Source organism: Lissotriton helveticus, chromosome 4_1, assembly GCF_964261635.1.
Source record: "Lissotriton helveticus chromosome 4_1, aLisHel1.1, whole genome shotgun sequence".
Classification (NCBI taxonomy): Eukaryota; Metazoa; Chordata; class Amphibia; order Caudata; family Salamandridae; genus Lissotriton; species Lissotriton helveticus.
The window spans coordinates 971,023,797-971,044,738 of NC_136063.1; the positions used below are offsets into that span (position 1 = coordinate 971,023,797).

The 20,942-nt window shown below is 35.6% G+C and overlaps 7 non-coding genes across 7 annotated transcripts; all 7 read left to right on the top strand.

Annotated features, from left to right (window-relative positions):
* The first annotated feature begins 312 nt into the window (after positions 1-312).
* Positions 313-386, top strand: TRNAI-AAU (transfer RNA isoleucine (anticodon AAU)). The gene has a single exon. It is a non-coding gene; the product is annotated as a tRNA-Ile (tRNA).
* Positions 387-3,348: 2,962 nt separating this feature from the next.
* Positions 3,349-3,422, top strand: TRNAI-AAU (transfer RNA isoleucine (anticodon AAU)). Its single transcript has one exon. It is a non-coding gene; the product is annotated as a tRNA-Ile (tRNA).
* A 2,100-nt stretch (positions 3,423-5,522) lies between these two features.
* TRNAI-AAU (transfer RNA isoleucine (anticodon AAU)) lies at positions 5,523-5,596 on the top strand. The gene has a single exon. It is a non-coding gene; the product is annotated as a tRNA-Ile (tRNA).
* Positions 5,597-9,417: 3,821 nt separating this feature from the next.
* On the top strand, positions 9,418-9,491 carry TRNAI-AAU (transfer RNA isoleucine (anticodon AAU)). The gene has a single exon. It is a non-coding gene; the product is annotated as a tRNA-Ile (tRNA).
* Positions 9,492-10,935: 1,444 nt separating this feature from the next.
* Positions 10,936-11,009, top strand: TRNAI-AAU (transfer RNA isoleucine (anticodon AAU)). The gene has a single exon. It is a non-coding gene; the product is annotated as a tRNA-Ile (tRNA).
* A 1,444-nt stretch (positions 11,010-12,453) lies between these two features.
* TRNAI-AAU (transfer RNA isoleucine (anticodon AAU)) lies at positions 12,454-12,527 on the top strand. Its single transcript has one exon. It is a non-coding gene; the product is annotated as a tRNA-Ile (tRNA).
* A 5,329-nt stretch (positions 12,528-17,856) lies between these two features.
* TRNAI-AAU (transfer RNA isoleucine (anticodon AAU)) lies at positions 17,857-17,930 on the top strand. The gene has a single exon. It is a non-coding gene; the product is annotated as a tRNA-Ile (tRNA).
* The last annotated feature ends 3,012 nt before the right edge of the window (positions 17,931-20,942 follow it).

The following is a 20,942-nucleotide window of genomic DNA, read 5'->3' on the forward strand; positions in this document are numbered from 1 at the left end:
TCATGTTTATCTCTATATTTCCTTTGAGAAGAAGCTGATAAAATGATTAGATGAATCAATTCAATATAGGTGATGAATATTTATTTATTGCTTAACCACATGGAAAAAATGTTAATGGTTCTAAGTTCTAACACTAAGTATGAAAATCTCTTTTGTATTGTAATTTTTTTTAAGTCATATTAGTTTCTTCATGTTGATAATATATAACAATAACTTCATGGTAAACTGCTGAAATTAAGCTTTCCAAATCTCCTGGGTTAACTATCATTTGCCCTTCTTCATATGCTGGACCTCCAGGTAGTTGTGCAAAATGGCCTGTTAGCTCAGATGGTTAGAGTGTGGTGCTAATAACGCCAAGGTCACAGGTTCGATCCCTGTACAGGCCAAGTTTAATTGTTTGAACAAAGATGAATTTTTCTTGTGTCTCATTTTGGACTGTTTATCTTCTTGAATCACACGCTGCTTGAAGGATTGGATGGAATCAGTAGCATTTCCTCATCTGCTAATTCTTCAAAAGTATTCTATATATTTAGTTAGCCTATTAGTTTAGTCTGTTAGAGCATGAAGTTAAAAACGCAAAGGACATAATTTCAATCAGTCTCCAAGCCAATATTTGATGCTCCTTTAATGTTGAAAATAGATGTATTTTCTTCTGTATCATGTTTACCATCATATTTCCTTTGCGAAGAAGCTGATAGAATGATTAGATGAATCAATTGAATATAGGTGATGAATATTTATTTATTGCTAAACCACGTGGAAAAAACGTTACTGGTTCAAAATTCTAACACTAAGTATGGAAATCTCCTTTGTATTGCAATTTTTTTGAAGTCATATTAGTTTCTTCATGTTGATAATATGAAAGTTAATTCATATTAAACAGCTGAAATTAAGCTTTCCAAATCTCCCGGTTGAACTATCATTAGCACTGCTTCCTGTGCTGGTCCTCCAGAAGATGTGCAAATTGGCCTGTTAGCTCAGTTGGTTAGAGCGTGGTGTTAATAACGCCAAGGTCACAGGTTCGATCCCTCTACAGGCCAAGCTTAATTCTTTGAAAAAAGATGAATTTTTCTTGTGTCTCATTTTGGACTGTTTATCTCCTTGGATCAAACGCTGCTTGAAGGACTCGATGAATACATTTGATATAATTATAGAATTAATTACTATTCTTAAAGCGCCTGGAATATCTATTAATGGTTCTAAGTTCTAACGCCAAGTAACTAAATCTCTTATTTATTGCAATTTATTGAGATCATTTTTGTTTAGTCTTGTTGATAATATATAAAGATACTATGAATGTAAACAGCTGCATATAAGCTTTCCAACTATCCCGGATTAACAATCAGTAGGACTTCATCATCTGCTTCATCTTCAATAGTATGCTATATATTTAGTGACCTATTAGTTTAGTCTGTTAGAGCATGAAGTTAAAAACGCCAAGGACATACTTTCAATCAGTCTCCAAGCCAATACTTGATGCTCCTTTAATGTTGAAAATAGATGTATTTTCTACTGTATCATGTTTATCTCTATATTTCCTTTGAGGAGAAGCTGATAAAATGATTAGATGAATCAATTCAATATAGGTGATGAATATTTATTTATTGCTTAACCACGTGGAAAAAACGTTAATGGTTCTAAGTTCTAACACTAAGTATGAAAATCTCTTTTGTATTGTAATTTTTTTTTAAGTCATATTAGTTTCTTCATGTTGATAATATATAACAATAACTTCATGGTAAACTGCTGAAATTAAGCTTTCCAAATCTCCTGGGTTAACTATCATTTGCCCTTCTTCATTTGCTGGACCTCCAGGTGGTTGTGCAAAATGGCCTGTTAGCTCAGATGGTTAGAGCGTGGTGCTAATAACGCCAAGGTCACAGGTTCGATCCCAGGACAGGCCAAGTTTAATTGTTTGAACAAAGAGGAATTTTTCTTGTGTCTCATTTTGGACTGTTTATCTTCTTGAATCACACGCTGCTTGAAGGATTGGATGGAATCAGTAGCATTTCATCATCTGCTAATTCTTCTAAAGTATTCTATATATTTAGTGAGCCTATTAGTTTAGTCTGTTAGAGCATGAAGTTAAAAACGCAAAGGACATCATTTCAATCAGTCTCCAAGCCAATATTTGATGCTCCTTTAATGTTGAAAATAGATGTATTTTCTTCTGTATCATGTTTACCTCCATATTTCCTTTGCGCAGAAGCTGATAGAATGATTTGATGAATCAATTGAAAATAGGTGATGAATATTCATTTATTGCTAAACCACATGGAAAAAACGTTACTGATTCAAAATTCTAACACTAAGTATGGAAATCTCTTTTGTATTGCAATTTTTTTGAAGTCATATTAGTTTCTTCATGTTGATAATATGAAAGTTAATTCATATTAAACAGCTGAAATTAAGCTTTCCAAATCTCCCGGTTGAACTATCATTAGCACTGCTTCCTGTGCTGGTCCTCCAGAAGATGTGCAAATTGGCCTGTTAGCTCAGATGGTTAGAGCGTGGTGTTAATAACGCGAAGGTCACAGGTTCGATCCCTCTACAGGCCACGCTTAATTCTTTGAAAAAAGATGAATTTTTCTTGTGTCTCATTTTGAACTGTTTATCTCCTTGGATCAAACGCTGCTTGAAGGACTCGATGAATACATTTGATATAATTATAGAATTAATTACTATTCTTAAAGCGCCTGGAATATCTATTAATGGTTCTAAGTTCTAACGCCAAGTAACTAAATCTCTTATTTATAGCAATTTATTGAGATCATTTTTGTTTAGTCTTGTTGATAATATATAAAGATACTATGAATGTAAACAGCTGAATATAAGCTTTCCAACTATCCCGGATTAACAATCAGTAGGACTTCATCATCTGCTTCATCTTCAATAGTATGCTATATATTTAGTGACTCTATTAGTTTAGTCTGTTAGAGCATGAAGTTAAAAACAACAAGGACATACTTTCAATCAGTCTCCAAGCCAATACTTGATGCTCCTTTAATGTTGAAAATAGATGTATTTTCTACTGTATCATGTGTATCTCTATATTTCCTTTGAGGAGAAGCTGATAAAATGATTAGATGAATCAATTCAATATAGGTGATGAATATTTATTTATTGCTTAACCACATGGAAAAAACGTTAATGGTTCTAAGTTCTAACACTAAGTATGAAAATCTCTTTTGTATTGTAATTTTTTTTAAGTCATATTAGTTTCTTCATGTTGATAATATATAACAATAACTTCATGGTAAACTGCTGAAATTAAGCTTTCCAAATCTCCTGGGTTAACTATCATTTGCCCTTCTTCATATGCTGGACCTCCAGGTAGCTGTGCAAAATGGCCTGTTAGCTCAGATGGTTAGAGCGTGGTGCTAATAACGCCAAGGTCACAGGTTCGATCCCTGTACAGGCCAAGTTTAATTGTTTGAACAAAGATGAATTTTTCTTGTGTCTCATTTTGGACTGTTTATCTTCTTGAATCACACGCTGCTTGAAGGATTGGATGGAATCAGTAGCATTTCATCATCTGCTAATTCTTCTAAAGTATTCTATATATTTAGTGAGCCTATTAGTTTAGTCTGTTAGAGCATGAAGTTAAAAACGCAAAGGACATCATTTCAATCAGTCTCCAAGCCAATATTTGATGCTCCTTTAATGTTGAAAATAGATGTATTTTCTTCTGTATCATGTTTACCTCCATATTTCCTTTGCGCAGAAGCTGATAGAATGATTTGATGAATCAATTGAATATAGGTGATGAATATTTATTTATTGCTAAACCACGTGGAAAAAACGTTACTGGTTCAAAATTCTAACACTAAGTATGGAAATCTCTTTTGTATTGCAATTTTTTTGAAGTCATATTAGTTTCTTCATGTTGATAATATGAAAGTTAATTCATATTAAACAGCTGAAATTAAGCTTTCCAAATCTCCCGGTTGAACTATCATTAGCACTGCTTCCTGTGCTGGTCCTCCAGAAGATGTGCAAATTGGCCTGTTAGCTCAGTTGGTTAGAGAGTGATGCTAATAACGCCAAGGTGTCAGGTTCGATCCCTGTACAGGCCAAGTTTAATTCTTTGAAAAAAGATGAATTTTTCTTGTGTCTCATTTTGGACTGTTTATCTCCTTGGATCAAACGCTGCTTGAAGGATTGGATGAATACATTTGATATAATTATAGAATTAATTACTATTCTTAAAGCGCCTGGAATATCTATTAATGGTTCTAAGTTCTAACGCCAAGTAACTAAATCTCTTATTTATTGCAATTTATTGAGATCATTTTTGTTTAGTCTTGTTGATAATATATAAAGATACTATGAATGTAAACAGCTGAATATAAGCTTTCCAACTATCCCGGATTAACAATCAGTAGGACTTCATCATCTGCTTCATCTTCAATAGTATGCTATATATTTAGTGACCTATTAGTTTAGTCTGTTAGAGCATGAAGTTAAAAACGCCAAGGACATACTTTCAATCAGTCTCCAAGCCAATACTTGATGCTCCTTTAATGTTGAAAATAGATGTATTTTCTACTGTATCATGTTTATCTCTATATTTCCTTTGAGAAGAAGCTGATAAAATGATTAGATGAATCAATTCAATATAGGTGATGAATATTTATTTATTGCTTAACCACATGGAAAAAATGTTAATGGTTCTAAGTTCTAACACTAAGTATGAAAATCTCTTTTGTATTGTAATTTTTTTTAAGTCATATTAGTTTCTTCATGTTGATAATATATAACAATAACTTCATGGTAAACTGCTGAAATTAAGCTTTCCAAATCTCCTGGGTTAACTATCATTTGCCCTTCTTCATATGCTGGACCTCCAGGTAGTTGTGCAAAATGGCCTGTTAGCTCAGATCGTTAGAGTGTGGTGCTAATAACGCCAAGGTCACAGTTTCGATCCCTGTACAGGCCAAGTTTAATTGTTTGAACAAAGATGAATTTTTCTTGTGTCTCATTTTGGACTGTTTATCTTCTTGAATCACACGCTGCTTGAAGGATTGGATGGAATCAGTAGCATTTCCTCATCTGCTAATTCTTCAAAAGTATTCTATATATTTAGTTAGCCTATTAGTTTAGTCTGTTAGAGCATGAAGTTAAAAACGCAAAGGACATAATTTCAATCAGTCTCCAAGCCAATATTTGATGCTCCTTTAATGTTGAAAATAGATGTATTTTCTTCTGTATCATGTTTACCATCATATTTCCTTTGCGAAGAAGCTGATATAATGATTAGATGAATCAATTGAATATAGGTGATGAATATTTATTTATTGCTAAACCACGTGGAAAAAACGTTACTGGTTCAAAATTCTAACACTAAGTATGGAAATCTCTTTTGTATTGTAATTTTTTTTAAGTCATATTAGTTTCTTCATGTTGATAATATATAACAATAACTTCATGGTAAACTGCTGAAATTAAGCTTTCCAAATCTCCTGGGTTAACTATCATTTGCCCTTCTTCATATGCTGGACCTCCAGGTAGTTGTGCAAAATGGCCTGTTAGCTCAGATGGTTAGAGCGTGGTGCTAATAACGCCAAGGTCACAGGTTCGATCCCTGTACAGGCCAAGTTTAATTGTTTGAACAAAGATGAATTTTTCTTGTGTCTCATTTTGGACTGTTTATCTTCTTGAATCACACGCTGCTTGAAGGATTGGATGGAATCAGTAGCATTTCATCATCTGCTAATTCTTCTAAAGTATTCTATATATTTAGTGAGCCTATTAGTTTAGTCTGTTAGAGCATGAAGTTAAAAATGCAAAGGACATCATTTCAATCAGTCTCCAAGCCAATATTTGATGCTCCTTTAATGTTGAAAATAGATGTATTTTCTTCTGTATCATGTTTACCTCCATATTTCCTTTGCGCAGAAGCTGATAGAATGATTTGATTAATCAATTGAATATAGGTGATGAATATTTATTTATTGCTAAACCACGTGGAAAAAACGTTACTGGTTCAAAATTCTAACACTAAGTATGGAAATCTCTTTTGTATTGCAATTTTTTTGAAGTCATATTAGTTTCTTCATGTTGATAATATGAAAGTTAATTCATATTAAACAGCTGAAATTAAGCTTTCCAAATCTCCCGGTTGAACTATCATTAGCACTGCTTTCTGTGCTGGTCCCCCAGAAGATGTGCAAATTGGCCTGTTAGCTCAGTTGGTTAGAGAGTGATGCTAATAACGCCAAGGTGTCAGGTTCGATCCCTGTACAGGCCAAGTTTAATTCTTTGAAAAAAGATGAATTTTTCTTGTGTCTCATTTTGGACTGTTTATCTCCTTGGATCAAACGCTGCTTGAAGGATTGGATGAATACATTTGATATAATTAAAGAATTAATTACTATTCTTAAAGTGCCTGGAATATCTATTAATGGTTCTAAGTTCTAACGCCAAGTAACTAAATCTCTTATTTATTGCAATTTATTGAGATCATTTTTGTTTAGACTTGTTGATAATATATAAAGATACTATGAATGTAAACAGCTGAATATAAGCTTTCCAACTATCCCGGATTAACAATCAGTAGGACTTCATCATCTGCTTCATCTTCAATAGTATGCTATATATTTAGTGACCTATTAGTTTAGTCTGTTAGAGCATGAAGTTAAAAACGCCAAGGACATACTTTCAATCAGTCTCCAAGCCAATACTTGATGCTCCTTTAATGTTAAAAATAGATGTATTTTCTTCTGTATCATGTTTACCTCCATATTTCCTTTGCGCAGAAGCTGATAGAATGATTAGATGAATCAATTGAATATAGTTGATGAATATTTATTTATTGCTAAACCACGTGGAAAAAACGTTACTGGTTCAAAATTCTAACACTAAGTATGGAAATCTCTTTTGTATTGCAATTTTTTTGAAGTCATATTAGTTTCTTCATGTTGATAATATGAAAGTTAATTCATATTAAACAGCTGAAATTAAGCTTTCCAAATCTCCCGGTTGAACTATCATTAGCACTGCTTCCTGTGCTGGTCCTCCAGAAGATGTGCAAATTGGCCTGTTAGCTCAGTTGGTTAGAGAGTGGTGCTAATAACGCCAAGGTCACAGGTTCGATCCCTGTACAGACCAAGTTTAATTCTTTGGAAAAAGATGAATTTTTCTTGTGTCTCATTTTGGACTGTTTATCTCCTTGGATCAAACGCTGCTTGAAGGATTGGATGAATACATTTGATATAATTATAGAATTAATTACTATTCTTAAAGCGCCTGGAATATCTATTAATGGTTCTAAGTTCTAACGCCAAGTAACTAAATCTCTTATTTATTGCAATTTATTGAGATCATTTTTGTTTAGTCTTGTTGATAATATATAAAGATACTATGAATGTAAACAGCTGCATATAAGCTTTCCAACTATCCCGGATTAACAATCAGTAGGACTTCATCATCTGCTTCATCTTCAATAGTATGCTATATATTTAGTGACCTATTAGTTTAGTCTGTTAGAACATGAAGTTAAAAACGCCAAGGACATACTTTCAATCAGTCTCCAAGCCAATACTTGATGCTCCTTTAATGTTGAAAATAGATGTATTTTCTACTGTATCATGTTTATCTCTATATTTCCTTTGAGGAGAAGCTGATAAAATGATTAGATGAATCAATTCAATATAGGTGATGAATATTTATTTATTGCTTAACCACATGGAAAAAACGTTAATGGTTCTAAGTTCTAACAATAAGTATGAAAATCTCTTTTGTATTGTAATTTTTTTTAAGTCATATTAGTTTCTTCATGTTGATAATATATAACAATAACTTCATGGTAAACTGCTGAAATTAAGCTTTCCAAATCTCCTGGGTTAACTATCATTTGCCCTTCTTCATTTGCTGGACCTCCAGGTAGTTGTGCAAAATGGCCTGTTAGCTCAGATGGTTAGAGCGTGGGGCTAATAACGCCAAGGTCACAGGTTCGATCCCAGGACAGGCCAAGTTTAATTGTTTGAACAAAGAGGAATTTTTCTTGTGTCTCATTTTGGACTGTTTATCTTCTTGAATCACACGCTGCTTGAAGGATTGGATGGAATCAGTAGCATTTCATCATCTGCTAATTCTTCTAAAGTATTCTATATATTTAGTGAGACTATTAGTTTAGTCTGTTAGATCATGAAGTTAAAAACGCAAAGGACATCATTTCAATCAGTCTCCAAGCCAATATTTGATGCTCCTTTAATGTTGAAAATAGATGTATTTTCTTCTGTATCATGTTTACCTCCATATTTCCTTTGCGCAGAAGCTGATAGAATGATTTGATGAATCAATTGAATATAGGTGATGAATATTCATTTATTGCTAAACCACGTGGAAAAAACGTTACTGGTTCAAAATTCTAACACTAAGTATGGAAATCTCTTTTGTATTGCAATTTTTTTGAAGTCATATTAGTTTCTTCATGTTGATAATATGAAAGTTAATTCATATTAAACAGCTGAAATTAAGCTTTCCAAATCTCCCGGTTGAACTATCATTAGCACTGCTTCCTGTGCTGGTCCTCCAGAAGATGTGCAAATTGGCTTGTTAGCTCAGTTGGTTAGAGCGTGGTGTTAATAACGCCAAGGTCACAGGTTCGATCCCTCTACAGGCCAAGCTTAATTCTTTGAAAAAAGATGAATTTTTCTTGTGTCTCATTTTGGACTGTTTATCTCCTTGGATCAAACGCTGCTTGAAGGACTCGATGAATACATTTGATATAATTATAGAATTAATTACTATTCTTAAAGCGCCTGGAATATCTATTAATGGTTCTAAGTTCTAACGCCAAGTAACTAAATCTCTTATTTATAGCAATTTATTGAGATCATTTTTGTTTAGTCTTGTTGATAATATATAAAGATACTATGAATGTAAACAGCTGAATATAAGCTTTCCAACTATCCCGGATTAACAATCAGTAGGACTTCATCATCTGCTTCATCTTCAATAGTATGCTATATATTTAGTGACTCTATTAGTTTAGTCTGTTAGAGCATGAAGTTAAAAACGACAAGGACATACTTTCAATCAGTCTCCAAGCCAATACTTGATGCTCCTTTAATGTTGAAAATAGATGTATTTTCTACTGTATCATGTGTATCTCTATATTTCCTTTGAGGAGAAGCTGATAAAATGATTAGATGAATCAATTCAATATAGGTGATGAATATTTATTTATTGCTTAACCACATGGAAAAAACGTTAATGGTTCTAAGTTCTAACACTAAGTATGAAAATCTCTTTTGTATTGTAATTTTTTTTAAGTCATATTAGTTTCTTCATGTTCATAATATATAACAATAACTTCATGGTAAACTGCTGAAATTAAGCTTTCCAAATCTCCTGGGTTAACTATCATTTGCCCTTCTTCATATGCTGGACCTCCATGTAGTAGTGCAAAATGGCCTGTTAGCTCAGATGGTTAGAGCGTGGTGCTAATAACGCCAAGGTCACAGGTTCGATCCCTGTACAGGCCAATTTTAATTGTTTGAACAAAGATGAATTTTTCTTGTGTCTCATTTTGGACTGTTTATCTTCTTGAATCACACGCTGCTTGAAGGATTGGATGGAATCAGTAGCATTTCATCATCTGCTAATTCTTCTAAAGTATTCTATATATTTAGTGAGCCTATTAGTTTAGTCTGTTAGAGCATGAAGTTAAAAACGCAAAGGACATCATTTCAATCAGTCTCCAAGCCAATATTTGATGCTCCTTTAATGTTGAAAATAGATGTATTTTCTTCTGTATCATGTTTACCTCCATATTTCCTTTGCGCAGAAGCTGATAGAATGATTTGATGAATCAATTGAATATAGGTGATGAATATTCATTTATTGCTAAACCACGTGGAAAAAACGTTACTGGTTCAAAATTCTAACACTAAGTATGGAAATCTCTTTTGTATTGCAATTTTTTTGAAGTCATATTAGTTTCTTCATGTTGATAATATGAAAGTTAATTCATATTAAACAGCTGAAATTAAGCTTTCCAAATCTCCCGGTTGAACTATCATTAGCACTGCTTCCTGTGCTGGTCCTCCAGAAGATGTGCAAATTGGCCTGTTAGCTCAGTTGGTTAGAGAGTGGTGTTAATAACGCCAAGGTCACAGGTTCGATCCCTCTACAGGCCAAGCTTAATTCTTTGAAAAAAGATGAATTTTTCTTGTGTCTCATTTTGGACTGTTTATCTCCTTGGATCAAACGCTGCTTGAAGGACTCGATGAATACATTTGATATAATTATAGAATTAATTACTATTCTTAAAGCGCCTGGAATATCTATTAATGGTTCTAAGTTCTAACGCCAAGTAACTAAATCTCTTATTTATAGCAATTTATTGAGATCATTTTTGTTTAGTCTTGTTGATAATATATAAAGATACTATGAATGTAAACAGCTGAATATAAGCTTTCCAACTATCCCGGATTAACAATCAGTAGGACTTCATCATCTGCTTCATCTTCAATAGTATGCTATATATTTAGTGACTCTATTAGTTTAGTCTGTTAGAGCATGAAGTTAAAAACGACAAGGACATACTTTCAATCAGTCTCCAAGCCAATACTTGATGCTCCTTTAATGTTGAAAATAGATGTATTTTCTACTGTATCATGTGTATCTCTATATTTCCTTTGAGGAGAAGCTGATAAAATGATTAGATGAATCAATTCAATATAGGTGATGAATATTTATTTATTGCTTAACCACATGGAAAAAACGTTAATGGTTCTAAGTTCTAACACTAAGTATGAAAATCTCTTTTGTATTGTAATTTTTTTTAAGTCATATTAGTTTCTTCATGTTGATAATATATAACAATAACTTCATGGTAAACTGCTGAAATTAAGCTTTCCAAATCTCCTGGGTTAACTATCATTTGCCCTTCTTCATATGCTGGACCTCCAGGTAGTTGTGCAAAATGGCCTGTTAGCTCAGATGGTTAGAGCGTGGTGCTAATAACGCCAAGGTCACAGGTTCGATCCCTGTACAGGCCAAGTTTAATTGTTTGAACAAAGATTAATTTTTCTTGTGTCTCATTTTGGACTGTTTATCTTCTTGAATCACACGCTGCTTGAAGGATTGGATGGAATCAGTAGCATTTCATCATCTGCTAATTCTTCTAAAGTATTCTATATATTTAGTGAGCCTATTAGTTTAGTCTGTTAGAGCATGAAGTTAAAAATGCAAAGGACATCATTTCAATCAGTCTCCAAGCCAATATTTGATGCTCCTTTAATGTTGAAAATAGATGTATTTTCTTCTGTATCATGTTTACCTCCATATTTCCTTTGCGCAGAAGCTGATAGAATGATTTGATGAATCAATTGAATATAGGTGATGAATATTTATTTATTGCTAAACCACGTGGAAAAAACGTTACTGGTTCAAAATTCTAACACTAAGTATGGAAATCTCTTTTGTATTGCAATTTTTTTGAAGTCATATTAGTTTCTTCATGTTGATAATATGAAAGTTAATTCATATTAAACAGCTGAAATTAAGCTTTCCAAATCTCCCGGTTGAACTATCATTAGCACTGCTTCCTGTGCTGGTCTTCCAGAAGATGTGCAAATTGGCCTGTTAGCTCGGTTGGTTAGAGTGTGGTGCTAATAACGCCAAGGTCACAGGTTCGATCCCTCTACAGGCCAAGCTTAATTCTTTGAAAAAAGATTAATTTTTCTTGTATCTCATTTTGGACTGTTTATCTCCTTGGATCAAACGCTGCTTGAAGGACTCGATGAATACATTTGATATAATTATAGAATGAATTACTATTCTTAAAGCGCCTGGAATATCTATTAATGGTTCTAAGTTCTAACGCCAAGTAACTAAATCTCTTATTTATAGCAATTTATTGAGATCATTTTTGTTTAGTCTTGTTGATAATATATAAAGATACTATGAATGTAAACAGCTGAATATAAGCTTTCCAACTATCCCGGATTAACAATCAGTAGGACTTCATCATCTGCTTCATCTTCAATAGTATGCTATATATTTAGTGACTCTATTAGTTTAGTCTGTTAGAGCATGAAGTTCAAAAAGACAAGGACATACTTTCAATCAGTCTCCAAGCCAATACTTGATGCTCCTTTAATGTTGAAAATAGATGTATTTTCTACTGTATCATGTTTATCTCTATATTTCCTTTGAGGAGAAGCTGATAAAATGATTAGATGAATCAATTCAATATAGGTGATGAATATTTATTTATTGCTTAACCACATGGAAAAATCATTAATGGTTCTAAGTTCTAACACTAAGTATGAAAATCTCTTTTGTATTGTAATTTTTTTTAAGTCATATTAGTTTCTTCATGTTGATAATATATAACAATTACTTCATGGTAAACTGCTGAAATTAAGCTTTCCAAATCTCCTGGGTTAACTATCATTTGCCCTACTTCATATGCTGGACCTCCAGGTAGTTGTGCAAAATGGCCTGTTAGCTCAGATGGTTAGAGTGTGGTGCTAATAACGCCAAGGTCACAGGTTCGATCCCTGTACAGGCCAAGTTTAATTGTTTGAACAAAGATGAATTTTTCTTGTGTCTCATTTTGGACTGTTTATCTTCTTGAATCACACGCTGCTTGAAGGATTGGATGGAATCAGTAGCATTTCCTGATCCGCTAATTCTTCAAAAGTATTCTATATATTTAGTTAGCCTATTAGTTTAGTCTGTTAGAGCATGAAGTTAAAAACGCAAAGGACATAATTTCAATCAGTCTCCAAGCCAATATTTGATGCTCCTTTAATGTTGAAAATAGATGTATTTTCTTCTGTATCATGTTTACCATCATATTTCCTTTGCGCAGAAGCTGATAGAATGATTAGATGAATCAATTGAATATAGGTGATGAATATTTATTTATTGCTAAACCACGTGGAAAAAACGTTACTGGTTCAAAATTCTAACACTAAGTATGGAAATCTCTTTTGTATTGCAATTTTTTTGAAGTCATATTAGTTTCTTCATGTTGATAATATGAAAATTAATTCATATTAAACAGCTGAAATTAAGCTTTCCAAATCTCCCGGTTGAACTATCATTAGCACTGCTTTCTGTGCTGGTACTCCAGAAGATGTGCAAATTGGCCTGTTAGCTCAGTTGGTTAGAGAGTGATGCTAATAACACCAAGGTATCAGGTTCAATCCCTGTACAGGCCAAGTTTAATTCTTTGAAAAAAGATGAATTTTTCTTGTGTCTCATTTTGGACTGTTTATCTCCTTGGATCAAACGCTGCTTGAAGGATTGGATGAATACATTTGATATAATTATAGAATTAATTACTATTCTTAAAGCGCCTGGAATATCTATTAATGGTTCTAAGTTCTAACGCCAAGTAACTAAATCTCTTATTTATTGCAATTTATTGAGATCATTTTTGTTTAGTCTTGTTGATAATATATAAAGATACTATGAATGTAAACAGCTGAATATAAGCTTTCCAACTATCCCGGATTAACAATCAGTAGGACTTCATCATCTGCTTCATCTTCAATAGTATGCTATATATTTAGTGACCTATTAGTTTAGTCTGTTAGAGCATGAAGTCAAAAATGCCAAGGACATACTTTGAATCAGTCTCCAAGCCAATACTTGATGCTCCTTTAATGTTGAAAATAGATGTATTTTCTACTGTATCATGTTTATCTCTATATTTCCTTTGAGGAGAAGCTGATTAAATGATTAGATGAATCAATTCAATATAGGTGATGAATATTTATTTATTGCTTAACCACATGGAAAAAACGTTAATGGTTCTAAGTTCTAACACTAAGTATGAAAATCTCTTTTGTATTGTAATTTTTTTTAGTTTCTTCATGTTGATAATATATAACAATAAGTTCATGGTAAACTGCTGAAATTAAGCTTTCCAAATCTCCTGGGTTAACTATCATTTGCCCTTCTTCATATGCTGGACCTCCAGGTAGTTGTGCAAAATGGCCTGTTATCTCAGATGGTTAGAGCGTGGTGCTAATAACGCCAAGGTCACAGGTTCGATCCCTGTACAGGACAAGTTTAATTGTTTGAACAAAGATGAATTTTTCTTGTGTCTCATTTGGGACTGTTTATCTCCTTGAATCACACGCTGCTTGAAGGATTGGATGGAATCAGTAGCATTTCCTCATCTGCTAATTCTTCAAAAGTATTCTATATATTTAGTGAGCCTATTAGTTTAGTCTGTTAGAGCATGAAGTTAAAAACGCAAAGGACATAATTTCAATCAGTCTCCAAGCCAATACTTGATGCTCCTTTAATGTTGAAAATAGATGTATTTTCTTCTGTATCATGTTTACCTCCATATTTCCTTTGCGCAGAAGCTGATAGAATGATTAGATGAATCAATTGAATATAGTTGATGAATATTTATTTATTGCTAAACCACGTGGAAAAAACGTTACTGGTTCAAAATTCTAACACTAAGTATGGAAATCTCTTTTGTATTGCAATTTTTTTGAAGTCATATTAGTTTCTTCATGTTGATAATATGAAAGTTAATTCATATTAAACAGCTGAAATTAAGCTTTCCAAATCTCCCGGTTGAACTATCATTAGCACTGCTTCCTGTGCTGGTCCTCCAGAAGATGTTCAAATTGGCCTGTTAGCTCAGTTGGTTAGAGAGTGGTGCTAATAACGCCAATGTCACAGGTTCGATCCCTGTACAGGCCAAGTTTAATTCTTTGGAAAAAGATGAATTTTTCTTGTGTCTCATTTTGGACTGTTTATCTCCTTGGATCAAACGCTGCTTGAAGGATTGGATGAATACATTTGATATAATTATAGAATTAATCACTATTCTTAAAGCGCCTGGAATATCTATTAATGGTTCTAAGTTCTAACGCCAAGTAACTAAATCTCTTATTTATAGCAATTTATTGAGATCATTTTTGTTTAGTCTTGTTGATAATATATAAAGATACTATGAATGTAAACAGCTGAATATAAGCTTTCCAACTATCCCGGATTAACAATCAGTAGGACTTCATCATCTGCTTCATCTTCAATAGTATGCTATATATTTAGTGACTCTATTAGTTTAGTCTGTTAGAGCATGAAGTTAAAAACGTAAAGGACATACTTTCAATCAGTCTCCAAGCCAATACTTGATGCTCCTTTAATGTTGAAAATAGATGTATTTTCTTCTGTATCATGTTTACCTCCATATTTCCTTTGCGCAGAAGCTGATAGAATGATTAGATGAATCAATTGAATATAGTTGATGAATATTTATTTATTGCTAAACCACGTGGAAAAAACGTTACTGGTTCAAAATTCTAACACTAAGTATGGAAATCTCTTTTGTATTGCAATTTTTTTGAAGTCATATTAGTTTCTTCATGTTGATAATATGAAAATTAATTCATATTAAACAGCTGAAATTAAGCTTTCCAAATCTCCCGGTTGAACTATCATTAGCACTGCTTTCTGTGCTGGTCCCCCAGAATATGTGCAAATTGGCCTGTTAGCTCAGTTGGTTAGAGAGTGATGCTAATAACGCCAAGGTGTCAGGTTCGATCCCTGTACAGGCCAAGTTTAATTCTTTGAAAAAAGATGAATTTTTCTTGTGTCTCATTTTGGACTGTTTATCATCTTGGATCAAACGCTGCTTGAAGGATTGGATGAATACATTTGATATAATTATAGAATTAATTACTATTCTTAAAGCGCCTGGAATATCTATTAATGGTTCTAAGTTCTAACGCCAAGTAACTAAATCTCTTATTTATTGCAATTTATTGAGATCATTTTTGTTTAGTCTTGTTGATAATATATAAAGATACTATGAATGTAAACAGCTGAATATATAAGCTTTCCAACTATCCCGGATTAACAATCAGTAGGACTTCATCATCTGCTTCATCTTCAATAGTATGCTATATATTTAGTGACCTATTAGTTTAGTCTGTTAGAGCATGAAGTTAAAAATGCCAAGGACATACTTTGAATCAGTCTCCAAGCCAATACTTGATGCTCCTTTAATGTTGAAAATAGATGTATTTTCTACTGTATCATGTTTATCTCTATATTTCCTTTGAGGAGAAGCTGATAAAATGATTAGATGAATCAACTCAATATAGGTGATGAATATTTATTTATTGCTTAACCACATGGAAAAAACGTTAATGGTTCTAAGTTCTAACACTAAGTATGAAAATCTCTTTTGTATTGTAATTTTTTTAAGTCATATTAGTTTCTTCATGTTGATAATATATAACAATAACTTCATGGTAAACTGCTAAAATTAAGCTTTCCAAATCTCCTGGGTTAACTATCATTTGCCCTTCTTCATATGCTGGACCTCCAGGTAGTTGTGCAAAATGGCCTGTTAGCTCAGATGGTTAGAGCGTGGTGCTAATAACGCCAAGGTCACATGTTCGATCCCTGTACAGGCCAAGTTTAATTGTTTGAACAAAGATGAATTTTTCTTGTGTCTCATTTGGGACTGTTTATCTCCTTGAATCACACGCTGCTTGAAGGATTGGATGGAATCAGTAGCATTTCCTCATCTGCTAATTCTTCAAAAGTATTCTATATATTTAGTGAGCCTATTAGTTTAGTCTGTTAGAGCATGAAGTTAAAAACGCAAAGGACATAATTTCAATCAGTCTCCAAGCCAATACTTGATGCTCCTTTAATGTTGAAAATAGATGTATTTTCTTCTGTGTCATGTTTACCTCCATATTTCCTTTGCGCAGAAGCTGATAGAATGATTAGATGAATCAATTGAATATAGTTGATGAATATTTATTTATTGCTAAACCACGTGGAAAAAACGTTACTGGTTCAAAATTCTAACACTAAGTATGGAAATCTCTTTTGTATTGCAATTTTTTTGAAGTCATATTAGTTTCTTCATGTTGATAATATGAAAATTAATTCATATTAAACAGCTGAAATTAAGCTTTCCAAATCTCCCGGTTGAACTATCATTAGCACTGCTTTCTGTGCTGGTCCCCCAGAAGATGTGCAAATTGGCCTGTTAGCTCAGTTGGTTAGAGAGTGATGCTAATAACGCCAAGGTGTCAGGTTCGATCCCTGTACAGGCCAAGTTTAATTCTTTGAAAAAAGATGAATTTTTCTTGTGTCTTATTTTGGACTGTTTATCTCCTTGGATCAAACGCTGCTTGAAGGATTGGATGAATACATTTGATATAATTATAGAATTAATTACTATTCTTAAAGTGCCTGGAATATCTATTAATGGTTCTAAGTTCTAACGCCAAGTAACTAAATCTCTTATTTATTGCAATTTATTGAGATCATTTTTGTTTAGTCTTGTTGATAATATATAAAGATACTATGAATGTAAACAGCTGAATATAAGCTTTCCAACTATCCCGGATTAACAATCAGTAGGACTTCATCATCTGCTTCATCTTCAATAGTATGCTATATATTTAGTGACCTATTAGTTTAGTCTGTTAGAGCATGAAGTTAAAAACGCCAAGGACATACTTTCAATCAGTCTCCAAGCCAATACTTGATGCTCCTTTAATGTTGAAAATAGATGTATTTTCTACTGTATCATGTTTATCTCTATATTTCCTTTGAGAAGAAGCTGACAAAATGATTAGATGAATCAATTCAATATAGGTGATGAATATTTATTTATTGCTTAACCACATGGAAAAAATGTTAATGGTTCTAAGTTCTAACACTAAGTATGAAAATCTCTTTTGTATTGTAATTTTTTTTAAGTCATATTACTTTCTTCATGTTGATAATATATAACAATAACTTCATGGTAAACTGCTGAAATTAAGCTTTCCAAATCTCCTGGGTTAACTATCATTTGCCCTTCTTCATATGCTGGACCTCCAGGGAGTTGTGCAAAATGGCCTGTTAGCTCAGATGGTTAGAGCATGGTGCTAATAACGCCAAGGTCACAGGTTCGATCCCTGTACAGGCCAAGTTTAATTGTTTAAACAAAGATGAATTTTTCTTGTGTCTCATTTTGGACTGTTTATCTCCTTGAATCACACGCTGCTTGAAGGATTGGATGGAATCAATAGCATTTCCTCATCTGCTAATTCTTCAAAAGTATTCTATATATTTAGTGAGCCTATTAGTTTAGTCTGTTAGAGCATGAAGTTAAAAACGCAAAGGACATAATTTCAATCAGTCTCCAAGCCAATACTTTTTTTTTTTTTTTTTTTTAAAACCTTTATTGGAGTAAGCAAGAAAATACAAGGATGGGCCTACAACCACACGGGCTGGCCGCTAAAGAGGGTTCGGAATACAAGATACCTGCCCGCAGAGGCAACAATCGACCAACAATGCAATACTCCCCACGAAATACAGGACAAAACAGATTTTATTTTATATGAAAGAACAAGCACACAAAAAGGCGAAAGTATAGTACTGTCAGTCAGCCCAAAGGACGTAAAGGGGGTATAGCAGCAGGAGAACATAAACGGAGCTCCAAGCTCCAAGGAGATCGGGGGGGGGGGGAGGGGCGAGGAGATCAGAGGGGAGAACCGGAAACACCAGTACAACCCCTATATGAAAGGTTCCAGGAACGCTCGCCTAGGGAGACAGGGTAATCTCAGCAGTGCCTACAAGGGGAGGAGTACAAATGTCGCCACGGTAGTCATTCCATTGACCCCAAACCTTCGTCCACGCCCTGGGTCTGCCCCTGGCCACATAGACAGTCTTCTCACGGAACATGGACCAGTCCATATTATCCTCCCATTTCGAGACGTCAGGGGGCCTAGAGGCCCCCCAGAGTTGCGCGATATCCCGCTTCGCAACCATATAACCCAGGGTGGCCCATCTGGTCTGGGCCACCGAATAGTCGGTGGGTTCCCAAACATTCAAAAGACAGCGACGAGGTTCCGGACGCAAGGACACACCTGTCACCACAGCCATCACTTCAAGCACAGCCGTCCAATAAGCAGCCACCATCGGGCACTCCCAAAGAATATGCAAAAAAGTTGCACTCAAACCACAGCCACGCTTGCAGAACCCGTCGGAGGAAAATCCCATCACCACCAGACGCGGTCCCGTAACATACACCCGATGAAGGATCTTAAGTTGAACCAGACGGAGACGAGCCGGAATAGCCACCTCCTTCGGGGAGGAGAGGGCCGATTGCCAGTCCTCATCATCAAGTTCCAACCCATCGCCCACCCACGCTTCCCGAAGTCGGACCAGTAGGTCGGCCCGATTATTAATCAACTTTTTATAGATCAGGGAGATAGTGCTATCAGGAAGATGCCCGTCAAGGATACGGTCTTCAAGGGGGGAAGAATCAGGCGGAATCTCACCAGGAGCAATTACCGAAGCAAGGGCGTGTCTGACCTGTAGATAACGAAAGAATTCCCGACCATTCAGGCCATAGTCAGCCTGGAGGGCCTGAAACGACCGCACAGAACCCTTAGTGTATACATCCCCCACCTTACAAATCCCAATCACATCCCAACGGTCGAAACCCTTGGTAGACCAGAGACCGCCCAGACGTTCCGAAGCATAAAGCGGTGTCGCCAACGTCAAGCGATCTTCCCAGCCCAAGCTCACATTCGCAGCGCGCCACACAGTCAAAGCAGTCAATGTAGGTCCCACAAGATGGCGCCCAGCGGAGCGAGAGTAAAGCACTCTGTTAAAATCACCTCCCGGAAGCTGAAGTTTATCCATCTCGAACGCCGGATTACGACCCGGCGAAAACATAACGTGATTGATAGCAGACAGGTGGGAGGCCCAATAATATCTCTTAATGTCGGGGAGCGCCATGCCCCCGTCATACCACGGGATGGAAAGTTTCGCGAGAGCAATGCGCGGACGCCCATCCCAAATAAGCTGTCTCTGAAGACTCTCAATCTCCCGAAAATAGGTCTTAGGGATAGGATCATAAAAGTTCTGGAGAGCGTAGAGAAATCGCGGCAATGACATCATTTTAAACAGGGCCGCCCGACCCATAGGAGATAAGGGAAGTTTACGCCAGCGGGCAACGTCCAAACGTAGTCTAAGCAACGGGGGAAGGAGATTACGATCAAAGCGAAGGGACGAGTCCAAAGTAACAAAAATCCCCAAGTATTTGAAGCCATCCTGGGCCACCTGAATGGGAAGTCTACTCGGCAACGGAGGCAAGACACCAGATAAAACATATACACAGGACTTGGTCCAGTTAATTACAAGGCCCGAGTTAGCACCAAAGGACGCGAGAACGTCAAATAAAATGGATAAAGACTTACGAGGGGAGGTAAGATACAAGAGGATATCGTCCGCATAAAGCGAGACACGGTCTTCAAAGTCCGGGGCCCAACGAATCCCTTTAAGGGACGGTTCCCACCGAAGCCAGGCCGCCAATGGTTCAAGAGCGAGTGCAAACAGCAGCGGAGACAAGGGGCAACCCTGGCGGGTGCCCCTGCCCAAGGAGAAGGGAGCCGACACCCTACCATTCACCACAACTTGCGCCAGAGGTTCCGCGTACAACAATTTAATCCAGCTAATAAACTCGCACCCGAATCCGAATTTCTCAAGAGTCGCCCATAAATAGGGCCACTCCACAGTATCGAAGGCCATAGAGGCATCCAAAGACGCCAAAATGGCCGGTTCCGTCAACAGCCCCGCCCTCGCTATCACGCCGTGAAGGCGACGTAGATTCAAAGCAGTGTTGCGATGCGGGATAAAGCCAGATTGATCTGGATGGACCAGGTCACCAAGAACCGACAGAAGACGGGACGCCAAAAGTTTCGCCAAAACCTTGGGTTCAACATTTAACAGGGATATAGGCCTATATGAGGAACAAAGGTCCCGCGGTTTACCATCTTTGGGGATGACGACTATCGTCGCCAGACGCTGATCGTAGGGAAGGATGTTCCGCTCTCGGGATTCTAAAAACATATCGCGGAGATACGGCGCCATCTTATCGGGACGTAACTTGTACAACTCAATAGGCAACCCGTTCGGGCCCAATGCTTTGC